Source organism: Lissotriton helveticus, chromosome 3_1 (assembly GCF_964261635.1).
Source record: "Lissotriton helveticus chromosome 3_1, aLisHel1.1, whole genome shotgun sequence".
NCBI lineage: Eukaryota > Metazoa > Chordata > Amphibia > Caudata > Salamandridae > Lissotriton > Lissotriton helveticus.
The window spans coordinates 264,176,993-264,191,800 of NC_136061.1; positions in this window are offsets into that span (position 1 = coordinate 264,176,993).

Consider the following 14,808-nt stretch of genomic DNA (forward strand, 5'->3'; position numbering starts at 1 on the left):
ACTGGACCCTAACAAGGCTTTATTGATAAGTCCCTAGCAATTGCATCCGCCCGCTATTGAGATGGAGAACTTGATACTAAAAGACCTATTCGTATGTATTCTCCATGTAGATGAGTAAACAGCCCTACATCTCCCCATTGTATATGAAGAGGTGAAAGATGCAATCAGCGGAACGTCGACAAAATGCTGGACCCCAATGGCATGCCCTTGGAATAAAATTAAAAAACACATGACCACTGATCCCCCACTTTATGGCTGTTTACGAAGGAGTCCCTCAAATGGGTCTACTGCCATGCAACCTTCAATGACCTACAATCTTGCTAATAGTCAAATGAGAGAAGCCCCAGACCAGTTGCTCCACATACCGCCTCACTTCACCAATAAATGCATAGCCAAAATGTACGGCGAAACTCTAGCCAATAGAGTAATTAAAATAGTTCCTTCACTCATACCTTCGGATGGGATCAGAGTGGCTTCATGCCTGGCAAGAGCACAAGCCATTGCCTTAGGCACTTATATGTACCATAAGCTAACATTAACAAACTCAGAGACGCTGGTGCTTTAGTTCTTGTGGATTTTGAAAAGATCATTGGTTTGAGCTTTCCTACTTCAAGTCTTCAAGAAAATAAAAATTTGGTCTTGCTCTTCATTAGACATGACACAGTACTATGGGGCTGATTATGATGGCGGACTGACCTGAGTCCGTCCGCCACCATAGAGTAGGAGGGAACCTCCGCATTGCCTGCGGAGTTCCCTCCTGTGCAATTAGGATGTGACCGCCAGGGTGGCGGTCACATCCTCAATCTTTAACATTGCGGCGGGTGCAGCTTCAAGCTGCACCCGCCGCAATGTTAAAAATGCATGCACGGCATTTGCGTGCACAAAGCAGTAGGCACCGCGCGGTGCTGCCGCTTTGTCCTCGCAAATGCAGGGGGGTACCATAGGTACCCCCCATGTGCACCCCCCACCCCCCCTTCACCCAGGGGGCCCGCAACGGGCCCCCGAAGTGAAGGTCCGTATGCTTTTCCACGGCGGAAAAGCCGCAGTGGAAAAGCATACTTTGTACTCCATCCTAATATGGATGGCGGTGTCTGATAGACACCGCCAGCCATGTTAATGCTTTTCTGCCGCGGTCGGAAGGCGACCGCGGCGGAAAAGCGGAAGACAGATTTTAAGACCCACCAGCCATCCTAATTTGGCGGTGGGTCTTTCAAGCCTCCGCGGTGGATTTCCCGCATCCTCCGGGCCGGCGATGGCTTCCGCCGGCCCGGTGAGTGCGGGAAATCCGCCATCGTAATAGGCCCCTATATACAGCTTCATGTGTCCAAGTTCACACTAACCGCATGCTCTCACCAACTTTCCAATAGAAGACGGCACGCCTCAGCAGTGCCCATTGCTACCCCCTCCCAGTATTTGCCTTATTGGTAGAGTCCCTTGTGAAATAGATTAGAAGAGACATACAGGTACAGGGATTTAAATGGGAAATCATGAAGAGTGAGTATCCCTCTATACCAATGGTATGCTGCCCCATGTTCAGAGATCAGAATATACTATACAGCAGTTAAAGCAAATCCTACACATCTACAAAGAATATGTGAGAAGCTGTCTTGGTATATGGTGTACACTTGTGTAAGTGGGCACCTTGCACCAATCCAGACAAACCGTATGGTGATTTTAGTAGTCTTAGACAACCTTAGAAACTCTCTAAGTGGTAAATGTGGAGAGCAGCCTTCGGCTTAGCCAAGAAGGAGTGTAAAGCAGCTGGTTTTACCAGAACATAATCCTATAGGTATAGATTAAGTGAAAAAAAAAACTCACATGTATTTATAAAAAAATGTATTTATTATAAGACACTCACTAACACTTACAGATATCTCCTAGCCACAGATATACACAATGCACACAATACTTTTCAATACAAACAGGTAAGTATCACATATTACACAGTGGTCACCAAGGGGAGACCAAACCATATACTAAAATAGTGGTATGCGAACCACTACTCAAGTCAAGACTATACCCAGAAGATGTAGAAGTGCCGGGGACCAGAGGTAAGTAACCAGGAGTCCCAAGGAGGCAGTGTGCAGAGTGGGAACACGACCGTGGGATCAATCAAGTCAATGGGTACGTTGCGGTTGCATTTGAAAGAAGAAGGACCCTTCCCAGTGGACCCTGAAGAGACCCCATGGAAAACAGAAGGTTAGAGAGCTAACTCAGTCATGGATTCCCTAGGAACCAGGATACGACACCAGGGAAGCCGGGTGCGTAGGTGTGAAGTGGTGTCGGAAACCGCAGTCGAACCCAATGGAGGACCTCAGGAAGATGCCGCAGCTGGGGAAGGTGAAAGCGTCCGGTGGAACCCAAAGGTTGATTCAAGTTCAGAAGTACCTGCAAGCAGAGGCGACAGAGTCTATGCCACTCAGGAGTGAACAGGAGGCACGGAAGAAGAATACCCACTGATGTCGAGCACTGCAGTAGAGATGACAGTGACCTTGGAGCTACAGCTGTGAGGACCAGGCGACGCTGTGGAAGATCGGGAGCCGTTCACAAGCCGTCCCACTTCAGATGTCGAGAGTTGAGGGGTCAAACTCTGTCGGGAGCAACGAAGAAGGTGCAGTGTTGGGACCAGCAAGGTCCAGGTGACTCACCAAAAGCAGGGGAGTCAGGGTAGGTCTTGAGCAATCAGAAGAGCCCAAAGAATTAAAAGAGGACCCTCAAGAGGACCCACAGGCGGGAGGCACTGGAGTCACAGAAGGACCTCAAGCAGCTCACCAAAGATGCAGACCCACGATGCAAGTGATGCTGTGAGGACGAAGATCTTGGTCACTAAAGATGCTTGAGGTTGGGATTACTTGGAGCCCAAAGATCTTGGTGGATGGAAGCCAACAAGCCTTTGCAGCTGCAAGTCGATGCAGTGCACAGGGGTTCGGTTCCTGTGGCTCCGACAAGGGATATTGCCCTCAAACTCGGTGAGATGACAGGATAGGCCCGAGCAATCAGGGGAGCCCAAAGAATACAAAGGTGACCCTCAAGAGGACCCACAGACCAGAGGCACTTGAGTCGTAAGAGGACCTTGAGCAGCTCAACAAAGATGCAGTCCCACGGTGCAAGTGATGCAGTGAGGATGAAGATCTTGGTCACTGGAGATGCCTGAGTTTGGAGCTACTTGGAGCCCTAAGATCTTGGTGGAAGGAAGCCAACAAGGCTTTGCAGCTGCAAGTCGATGCGGTTCACAGGGGATCGGTTCCTGCAGCTGCGATGTGGGATACTGCCCTCAAACTCGGTGTGAGGACAGGGCAGGCCTCAAGGGATGTGGAGAACCACCACCTGTGTTGCTGCGCTTTTTGGCGTCTGTTTTTGCCCAGGATCAGCAGACCGGTCAGCTTAGTTGTGGGGCCTGCAGATGCAGGGAAGTGACTCCTTCAATTCAAGGGAGATTCCTTCAGGTGTCTTGGAAGGTTCCTGTATGGTACACACGCACAGACATTGCAGCAGACGAGCAGGGCGACGAGATCAGGAGCCTTCCCAGTTGCAGTCTTGATGCCCAGAATGAAGTCCAGCAAAGTCCAGAGTGCCCAGACGGTTGAAGAAAAAATGGTGTCTGAAATTAATCTTGTCCCATGACGAATCTAGGTACCCACCCTCAGGTAAGTCCATAAGTACCCTAAAGAAAGAGTTAGGATGATTCAGGGGTCCCTCCCGGGGGAGTGGTCGGACAGTGGGTAGGATACTCTTTTGTCCTTTGTCCAATTTCGCCCGGGAGCCAACAGCTCCCTGAGCTGGCTTGAACTGAATTATGCAAGGAGGGCACCATATGAGTCCTTCAAGCAGACTGAGTGGCGCTGGCAAGCGCTTCCACCTGGCCCCAATACACTAAACCCTGTCAAGATGGTTACAGCTCCCTGTGACAGCATACCTATTTTTCTGGCTTCCCCTGCACAAACTTGGCTCAGCAGCAAGAGGGCAAAATCGTGTCTCTGGTCGGCAGCAGCCATGTTGTACTATCCAGGTCTAGAAGAATGGTACCGGGAGCACAGAGGGCCTCCCGGCGGAGCTTTACAGTGCATGGAATCATAGGCCCCATTCTGTTTACAGTGGGGGGTATGATTCCAACATGTTTGATAGCAAACATGATAGGGCTCGTTACTGCCAGTTTCGAGATGGTCATCGCATAATGATGCGGTGCCCCTCTATATGTTATATGGCTGTCTCACAACCCGGGAGAATGGACTCCGTAGGTGTAGGGGTGTCCTGCTCATGCAGGGGCACCCTCCCAATTAGAACTAAGCACCCTGCCTTCAGGATTGAAAGGCTTGCTTTAGGGATGACATATATGCTTTAAGTGCAGTGATCCTCGATATAGGTAAACCTATATATTTTGTAAGTGATGTTAGCACCAGCTTACACAGGCTGCAATGGCAGGCCTGTAGTTACAAATTGAGTGGTCTCTCATGGGTCGCATAATACACGCTTCAGCCTATGGGGGACCCCTGGTGTACCTATGCCCTTGGTACCTTGGTACCTTGGTACCATATAATAGGGGCTGATAAGGGTACACCGGTGTCCAATCTGGGATGTACCTAAATAATTATCATACCAATTTTGGGGAGAAAGCACAGAGACTGGGGTCCTGATTAGCAGGATCCCAGTCAGACTAGTCAGGAACAGCATTACATCAAGCAAAAAGTGGGGGGGACCATAAAAGCAGATCCTACTTTCCTACAGAACGCCTCAGGAGTCAGAACAAATTGGGAAAAGTACACGTACGTTTTGCAAACAGGCATGCACCCTACAACCACACACAGCAAAAAACTATGCTGTATGGCTGAACGCGTCAGATACTTTTTGTTTAATTCTGTCTTGCAACCCAAAAATTGTGCTGGGACTTAAAGAACATGACCCCACTATGACAATGAATGCATGGAGACATGGATCATGCTCCGACTGTCCATGTTATGTATAGGGACAATTTTTTAAAATGACCTGCCTTCTCCAACTCTTACATATATTTCATAGTTACTCATATGAAAACCCTCCGTAGTTTTTTTTACAGGGCTGCGATTTTCCTTCCTTATTTATGGGGTGGTGGTATTACAAGGGTCTCATCCTACAAACGTATATCAACCACCTTAAAACAGCAGCTTGGGGCTAGCGGACATCCAGTTAAGTTACTGGGTTGCCCAACAAATTCCAATGGGAGGGGGAGGCTACTAAGCAAAACCTTGTGGCACAGCATGCTACTGACCCCTTCAAGACACTTGTGCATATTTAAATCCTGCATCTTAATTAGAATCACTAAATTAGGCGATGTCTGGGGGGCAATGCTATGAAATCTTCCAAACAATTAAAGCTAGAATTTTCCTTCCACAAAAACAAATTATTTTGGTATTTGCAGTGAAGACATTCATTGGAAGCACTCATCACTAACTTAACATCTGTAGCCAAGTTTAACCCATGAGAGCCAAAAGAGACAATGGTACCATTGGGCAAGAAGGGAATCTCCAGAATTTTCAGGTCACCAGTATTAAAGATGCCTGATCCACTGGCAGACGTGTGACCTAGATAGGATATTGACATAGGCGACCTTGACACAGAAACAGATAGAGGCTAAAAGAGCTTCATGCTCCTTGGCTATATTATTTAGCCATCACCTCATATGGACTAAAATAATCCAACGGAGCCTACTCCAATACAAAAGTCTCTACAAAATGTACATAAGTCACAAACCTCATTGCTTGACATGCAAGACTGCTATTGGATTGTATAGTCATATATATATATATATATATATATATATATATATATATATATATATATATATATATATATATATATATATATATCTTCGAAAAGTTTAAATGGATAAAACGGATCCAGCCAAACTCCAAGAAACCGCTTGGTAGTAGAGCGCTTTATAAAACCCTTCCAACTTCAACTTCACCTTTAATTTATTATTCGACTAGGTTCAAGTGCTGTTCTACCTCCACATTGTACACATGTGCAACAGGTGCTGAATCAAGACTTTTGGTGCGGGTTAATATTACTTAAAAGTTGCATATTTTATAAGGTCTTTATTTTTGTGGTAATCATTTTGAAGCTCAATGTAGTCTACATTGTCAGGTGCTGTGCGTATAGCTTTGGAAAAGGCCACACTCACCATATGAAATCTAGATAAAAACTTTCGATTAGTTACTTTCAGAGCACCCGTGTTCCTGTTTTAGAGGCTCAGACCAAACGATGACTGACTACTATTGGCTATGCCGGTTTAACCAGAGAAAGACAGCAAAAGCACACCCTTAATTAAGATACACGAAATCATTTGGGCATGAAGAAATGCTTTCACTGTACGAATATCTGCAAGCTTTCTCAAAAACAAATGTCTGGGCATCTTTTTTTGTAGTCATTCGATAATATTAGTATAAGTTAGCAATAAATATCCTCCTAAGCAGGATACAATCCTGTGGTATGTGGTGTAACGGCCAGAGCTGCCAAAATTGGAACTGGGGAATCAGGTCCCGGTCTCCGCGTCGGCTTCACATCCTGTGATTCTTGGCATATCACTTAATTTACCAGTGTCAACCAAAATTGAATGTGCCCTTGTGCAATGTAACCGGTGCCCATAGAGCGCTCCAGTACCTTCTGGTTGAGTTTGTGCTGCGTAAAACTGTAAAGGAAAATAAATTATCACTGTAAGCTGTACTGGTGAGCTGAATTGTCAATCGCCATTCTTGAAGAGTACAAAAATATGAGAACATCGAAAACCCTGCATTCTGAAGGGAAGCTGTCCAATGCCATGCACGTAATGGCAAAGAACTAGGGTTCTGTTGAAGGCCAAACAGCCCTTGACTTTACTGGAACCAACCCAGTTTACAGCCTCAATAGACCAACACAGGACCTTGCTGAAAAAACTTGCATGTGCATCCTTTCCATTTCCTAAAGTCCTGTTGGTCGCCGTTTGTGTTTTTCTCTGGCTTTGTACAGCACAGAATAACTGCTACTCATCGTATCTTATTTCCTTTATAGCCAACAGTGACGTTCCGATAATTACCTATTTGCCCTATGGCAACAAATGAGGTCCCCGTCCTACTAGGAAATGACCTCTGAGACAGAAAGCGTCCCTACTATACGTCTGTTCATGAATAACGAGCTTCTTGGTTGTTTGACGTCACTTCTTGTGACGTCAAACGCTATCATTAAGTCACTTCCTGTTGTGCCACGAGAGAGCGTTCAAAGGGCATGATGTTCCATTTTAGTCTTTCTTAATTTTCTTATCTTTAAGGGTTCAGACTCCCTTAAATGTCTGTGAGTGTGTAGGGGAGGGTGAGGAGGGCAGGTGCTGAGGGCCATCATTTACTACAAAGATAAAGATGATGGTTGCTGAGAACTCAATCTGCATATTCATTCCAAGCTTGCACGCGGTGAGCACGCACAGCCAGAGGCCTTGTTTATTTCTGCTGGAATCGCCACCGCGGCCACTCATCACCATAAAAGCAGAGTATCATAAAACCGTCAGGGCTGGGCCAAGAGTCTCAACTTGACTGAAAAGCCGTGGTCGGGGTTAAAAGTGGGTCAAGATGGCCACTGCATGTCTTTAGGCTGGTCACAGTTACCCAACCATGGTTGCTGCCTGTTTGTCCAATCAGAGGTGGAAATGATCTGCAAAGGCTTCCCGCCTGGGTTTTTTTTATCTCCAAGTTGAGCACATTTTATGAACAACCAATGACAGAAGAACCCAGTACTTGAGCCATGACAAGTTGGGTACATGTTTTGAGTTTCTGCTCTTCTGAATGACCAAAATGCCTGCAGGGATGCTAAAATAGGTTCTGTTCACACGCTGCAATAGATGAACTTGAAAGATTTATCTTTGTGTGGTAGCTTGCCCTTAATACAGCTAGCAATGTAATCCTTTTATTATTCCATATCTCTCCAGCTGCCAATAATGTTCACGGATGTTTTATGATCTTCGGTTTCTCCATACAAAGGAGTAATGTTTGGGGTGTGTGAAGTTGCAATTTTTTTCTCACACATTTTGTGAAAGTCTCTCAAACACTAAAACTACTGGCTTTAGCTTACAAATTTCTGTGCTTTTAAATTATTGTGAGAAAAAAGATTGTGAATATCAATCTAGTTTCAAAGTTCTGAAGAAATTATTTTTTAAGGTAACTTTCAAGAAAAAGGCAAGTGTATTTGTAGTGCAACTAGCACTCCTGAGGAAATTCTGCCAGGTTCCATGGAAAACCTACTCTGTAATTCTGTATAGGCCCTTGAGGCATATATTTGGAGTCCCCATCCACACACATCTAGCCAAGACAATGGCTACTTTCACTCAAGTCATTCGATATAAAAAGGCCGTATTTATTTTATATATACAATATAAGGTAACATATTTTACATGCACACATATGTGATTGATGGGCATATCTACCTAACATGCACAAAGTTAATCTAGAGACCAAATATTCAAATAATATTTCCAAAGAATTAAGGGTTCCACAGTCTGTCTCTGCTCTCTCCTCTAATCAGACCCACGTGAGGGCAAACCCAACCATGTCCATGAGAGGCGATACTAGGACAGGCACCAAGCCTGGGTGCAAGTCCTAACCCCACCTCTCATTGAATTGAAGATTGAACAGTCTCAGCGGTGAGGGCAGGGTGAGAGAATCCATGTTCTGCACCCACGCAAACCACCCGGTCACCAGGCACCACACCCCCACCCTATGGATGATGAGTACGAGAAGGAACCAGAATGCACACAGACACTGAATTGCAATCCAGGTCCAGATATTTTGCTGGTCTGTACCACCTAAAACAACAAATATTTTTTTTCCCGCAAACTAATTCACCTTTGGCCATATCTACACAAAAAAAAAATCAAAGCCTTAGCATAACTTGAGAGGCAGGCCAGGTGAGGATCTACTGATGATGATGCAGGGCCTGCCAAGGACAAAGGAAAGACCAAACATATGTCAGTCACTTTTGCAATTGTAAATACATTTATATAGAGCTTACTTCCCCCGACGAAGCATTGAAGCACTTTATGCTTGGCAGTGCGCTGCTCCAGAACGAAGGTTAGTGATTAATTCAGTGATATTGGTTATTGTTAGTTGTTGGGAATGGTCTTGTGCACTAAGCAAACCATTCTATTTTTTTAGCCAGCTTCTTTGTGATAAACTTTTCTTTATAACACCTAATTCCTGCAATCATTCGAGGGCCCAATATCACCACACGTGGACCCCCTTCCACTGACGTAATTCCTGTTTCAGGCTGGCACCGGAAGAGACACCCGACCTGCGAGGGGAGGCGTGTAGCATGCCTATGGCCACTGTTTAGGCACCAAATCACACCCATTAGGGGTACTGCTCAAATTCCAGGTAGCACAATAATTGTGATCTACGTAAGACTTTACTTGCCTAATAAAAACATTGCTGGGTATGGATAGCTCTATCAGTTTAGCGATGCTAGTGTCTTCCTCTTTTGCCTCTATATCTGGTTACGTAGTATCTAATTTTTAGGTGTGGCCTGGAGAAAGCTTTATCAGTCTCATCAGCCCCATGTTTTCTAAAACCAACACACACACACACACACACACACACATATATGTATATATATATATAAATTACCCAGTGGCAGTCTCCATTTGGGAAGTTAAGGTAAGGATTGTTTTCCAATAGGAAATGTGTGTGTATATATATATATATATATATATATATATATATATATATATATATATATATATATATATATATATATATATATATATATACATAGGCAATTACTCAGTCTATATCTGAGTCGATGTCAATTCTCATCAGATCACCAAGGTGCTGTTGGAGCATTATCTTGTTTCTCTGTGTATCTCTCGAGACAGGCGGTCCCCTGACACACATAGTAGCACACAGGCCACATATGGCAGGACCGCACTGTACACAAAGACAACATGAGAAAAGAACCGCTAGAGCCGCACCAATGATCATCAGAAGCTTCCATCCCCAAATGGATAACAGTCCCCAAAACCATCCAGTTAACGACCAATCTCCTTCGTCCACATGTATAGACTCGGAGATCTTATGTAACTTGGAAATGGCCTCGTATACCGTCGGAGCATTATATGGGATAAAAACGCAGCAACTTGATTGGATCACTTTACATACTCCACCTCGATCTGCGAGTATGACGTCTAAAACCATACGATTCTGTAACGTCATAAGGCGATCCACTTGAAGCTCAGCTGTCAGATTACTAAGGGCACCGGCAGTTTCGTTTATGGTGGATTCAACCACTCTCGTCAATTGCCGTAAGCCCCTACTGTTAGCCATAGGTCCCCCAAACGGTAAGAAACCCTTAAAGAAGTCTCCCACTTCCTGTCCAGCGGTATCTTCCCGATCGAAGACACCTCTAACAACTCTTGTCTTGTGGTAATCTGCAGCGGCAGTATACGTAGGAGGCAACAAGTATCCAACTTAACACGTTCCTGAAAAATCAGGGGGCAACCATGTATATGCTCTGTTGTAACAAACAAAATACGTGCCCTTAGCTGCCAAAAACGTCGGGGAAGATTGAGACGTAAAAACATACGTCTGAGTACAAACACTCTTCCCCAGCTGAGCTTTCGGATTTTTGCCATTACCTTGCAGACAAAAATGACCTCGGTGGGGTACGATCCAAATCGGAGGTGACCTCTTTCGTTTCTGCCTTTCACTCAGACTAACACTGTATCCGGTCGTGTTCCATCCAACATAAGCCGATAACTCTTCCTTGGGAATAGTCCTGTACGTATTGATATCTCTGCTCATATTCATAACTCCCTTCACCAACGCTTGATTACTCAAGTTATCTCTCATGGAATGCAGAGGATAGACTTCCAGGGCATAAATGAACATCGTCTGAAAAGCCCATAGCGACCCATTCTGACTAAACGGTAAGATCAGATAGAGAACAACTCTATCTGTAGTATGTGGCATAAGACCACACACCCAACAATTAGTAATGTTCACTACCAACTGATGTTGGTGCAGTAGCTGTATGAATGTGTTATGTACAAACTCTGACCTTCTAATCTGCTCGTGTTCGGGTAAGATATGAAAGGAATGCAAAGAAGTAGTAGTAGGAAAAGTCGTAGGTTGAGAAACAGGTGCAGAAGACAATTGAGTAGAAAAGATAACCCAACCCACCAAAGTCAACGTCATGCTAAAAAACATCAGAATACATGTAATCAGAAAGTACTTGTTATGCATTATTTTACATAGTTTCATCTTAAAGTTCATTTTCTCAGCAGCTCTTTCGATCCCAAAAAACTCCATCCTCTAACTGGGCTGTTCGCGGCGGTTGATTTTCTTCTGCGAAGGAGTGCGTCTGTCAGCCATGGGAACGCCCTAAGACCAACCAGGACCGTCGACCTTGTGTCTACACGGCTCCAATCCCAAGTCTTTACACCGCGACCCTACAGCTGAACCCGGATGGCGGTTGGAAAAAAGGAAAAAAGATCAAAACTGTTTTTTGTCTGAGAGAGTGCAGTTCTAAAATCAAAAAGGAATTATTTGTTCTTTATTAGTCCATTATTTCTAGGTCGTAGATTATAACGGATTTCACAAAGCTCTGTCTGGTTTTGAAATAGCAGTTCAGGCTCGGTGGTGTCCAATCTCAAAGATGAAAGCACAGTTGCTTGTAAGACATCATCGTCTTCTTTCTCAGTCCCTCTCCATACCAACTCAGCGTCGCTGAACGGTGTGAACTTTGGCAACCTTTCAGTCTCGGTGTCTGCAATACCTTCGAGGATCCCCTGGTCGTACGGCAGAGGTAAGGGTACCCTCTTACAGTGTACGCCGTGGATCCAATTTTTCTTCCCAAAGACTTTCACAGATGTTCTTGGTCCGTTGAAAGTTTTTCACGAGAACCCAGTCACCAGGATTGATGGTGTGACCTGGGTCCACAGAGGCTGGTGACAGGTTATCGTGAACCTGTTGATGCAAGACACGCAATTTAGCCGTCAGGTCATACAAATAGTCCACCAACACAGGATAGTCAGTATCACTAAATTTTGTTGGTCTCGGCACTCCCCACACATTTGCCGGTCGACCAAAGACAATTTCATACGGACTAAGTCCGATTCGGGAATGCACTGTAGTTCTAGTTGACAAAATTGCCAACGGCAAAGCATCGGCCATTGGAGACCAGAACTCGCCTGAATTTTGGCTAACTTCAGCTTCAAAGTGCCATTGTAACATTCCACTAATCCAGCTGATTGGGGATGATTCGCAGCATGGAATTTTTGTTTTATGCCCAAACCCTCACACACTCTCTTCATGATCTTCCCCACGAACTCACTTCCGTTATCACTCCACACCATCCTTGGCAACCCAAACCTAGGGAAATATTCTTTGAGCAAAACTTTAGCTGTGGACGAGGCCGTATTGTCTTTCAGAGGGTATGCCTCTACCCATCTAGAAAAGGCACAAACAACTACAAGGACGTATTTCAAATTGTTGCATCTTTCCATGTGGATAAAATCCAATTGCAGAACCTCGAACGGATACGTCGGAGGGGTAAAGTGACCTGCTGGAGTTGGAGTTCCCTTACCTGGATTAAACATCAAACACACCATACAATTCTTGACCACATTCTCTGCACATTTGGGAATCCCACCATTCTCCCACACTGGAGCCAACAACTTACAAATTCCTTTCGCACTAATGTGAGATAACCCATGTGCCATCGTAACCACCGCAAGCACATATGCATCCGGCAACATTCATGTTTGGTGTTCTGATAACTCAACCCAACAACCAGTCGAATCCAATCTACCCATAGTTTCTCTCCACACACTCTTTTCTTTTTCAGTGGCTTCAGCCTGGATTGATTTCACACTCTCAATCGTATCTTCACACATTCCAGCTGAACCAATCCATCTCGCAGGGCCTGCAACATACATTCAACTCATCACATTTCTCGCTGTTTCTTTCGCAACTTCATCCGCAAACGCATTACCACGACCAACATCATCCGCAACCTTCCGGTGAGCACTACACTTCACAATCGCAACTTGCTTCGGCAAAGTAAGTGACTCCAGAAGCTCATTCACTAACTGCCCATGTTGGATCTTAGTCCCATGCGATGTGAGAAATCCTCTTTCTCTCCACAAGCGTCCAAAACTGTGTGCTACACCAAACGTGTACTGATTATCGGTATACAAATTCACTCTCTTTCCCTCAGATGAAAAACACGCTCTCGTTAATGCAATCAATTCTGCTGCTTGCGCCGAATTATAGCTCACTCGTGCAGTTTCAACAATCGTACATAATGTCGTCACGGCATATGCTGCGGTCGTATCGCCATTTGGGAGCTTGTAGCATGACCCATCAACCCATAGCGTACCATCAGGATCCGAAAGAGGAGTATCTTTCAAATCGACTCTACCCTTCGTTTCCTCCTCCGTCCTAAGAAAACAATCATGCTGTCCCTGACCATCTGTGTCCACAGAAATCGGCAACAATGTCGCTGGATTCAATATATTACACCGCTTGATGTGCACATGACTAGCCAAAAGCATCAACTCATAGCCCGACAATCTTGCACTAGTAAGGTGCTGAGTCTTGGTTCCATTTAACAAAGTATCCACTGCGTGTGGAACCATCACAACCAACGTGTTATCCATCACCAATCCAGCAGACTGTCAGATAGAAACAGCCGCTGCCGCTGTAGCTCTTAAGTAACTTGGCAACGCTCTAGCTACCGGATCTAAAGTCGATGAGAAATACGCACATGGACGCTGCTTATCACCGAATTGTTGAGTCAAAACTGACAATGCACAACCCTCTCTCTCATGGACGTAGAGTGTAAAAGGCTTACTGTAGTCAGGAGTACCCAACACTGGAGCAGAACACAACGCATCACGCAATTCAGAAAAACTTTTCTGACAATCGTCAGACCAAGGAAGAGGGTTCGGTATATCCTTACAAGGCAATGCCAACAGAGGTTTTGCCAACAAAGAAAAGTTCGGAATCCACTGTCTACAATACGACGTGATACCCAGAAAAGTACGTACCTCTCTCTGCGTACTTGGCACAGTCATTTGAGCAATTGCTTGAATTCGTTCTGGGGTCAACCTTCTTCCCTCCTTCGACAAGAGATGACCTAAGTAGGTTACCTCTTGGCGACAATACTGCAACTTAGAAGGTGACACTTTATGATGCAAATCAGACAAATGTCGTAACAAAGAAAGAGTAGCTTCTTTACAAGTTTCCTCATCATCAGCAGTCACTAATAAATCGTCAACATACTGAATAAGAGCAGTACCAGCAGGCAGCACAAGAGTATCAAGCTGAGTTTTCAAAGCCTGGCTATAAATGGAAGGACTTTCGCAATAGCCTTGAGGAGCGCGCTTAAACCGGAAGCTTCGGCCTCCTAAAGAGAAGCAAAAAATGTCTCTACTCTCCTCGGCAATTGGAATACTGAAGAAAGCATTCTTCAGATCTATAACCGAAAACCAGGCAGCTGAAGCAGGAATCATAGTCAGCAAAGCAGTAATGTCCGGAACAACAGGAAACTGTGGCACAACAATCTTATTAACCTCTCGAAGGTCGATCACAAACCTGTAGACAGGTGGCTGAGAAGAGTCAGTGCGCTTCAGGACAGGCAAAACGGGTCTGTTACACACATTACCTCTCGTTTCTTCAATCACACCTTTCTCAATCAAATCATAAATGATTGCTAAAAGCGCTCTTTCACCATCGCTAGAAATCCTGAATTGGGGGATACGTGGCGATTTAACATTTGCTTTAAGTGTTACAACGTAAGGTGGAATCTCCAAAA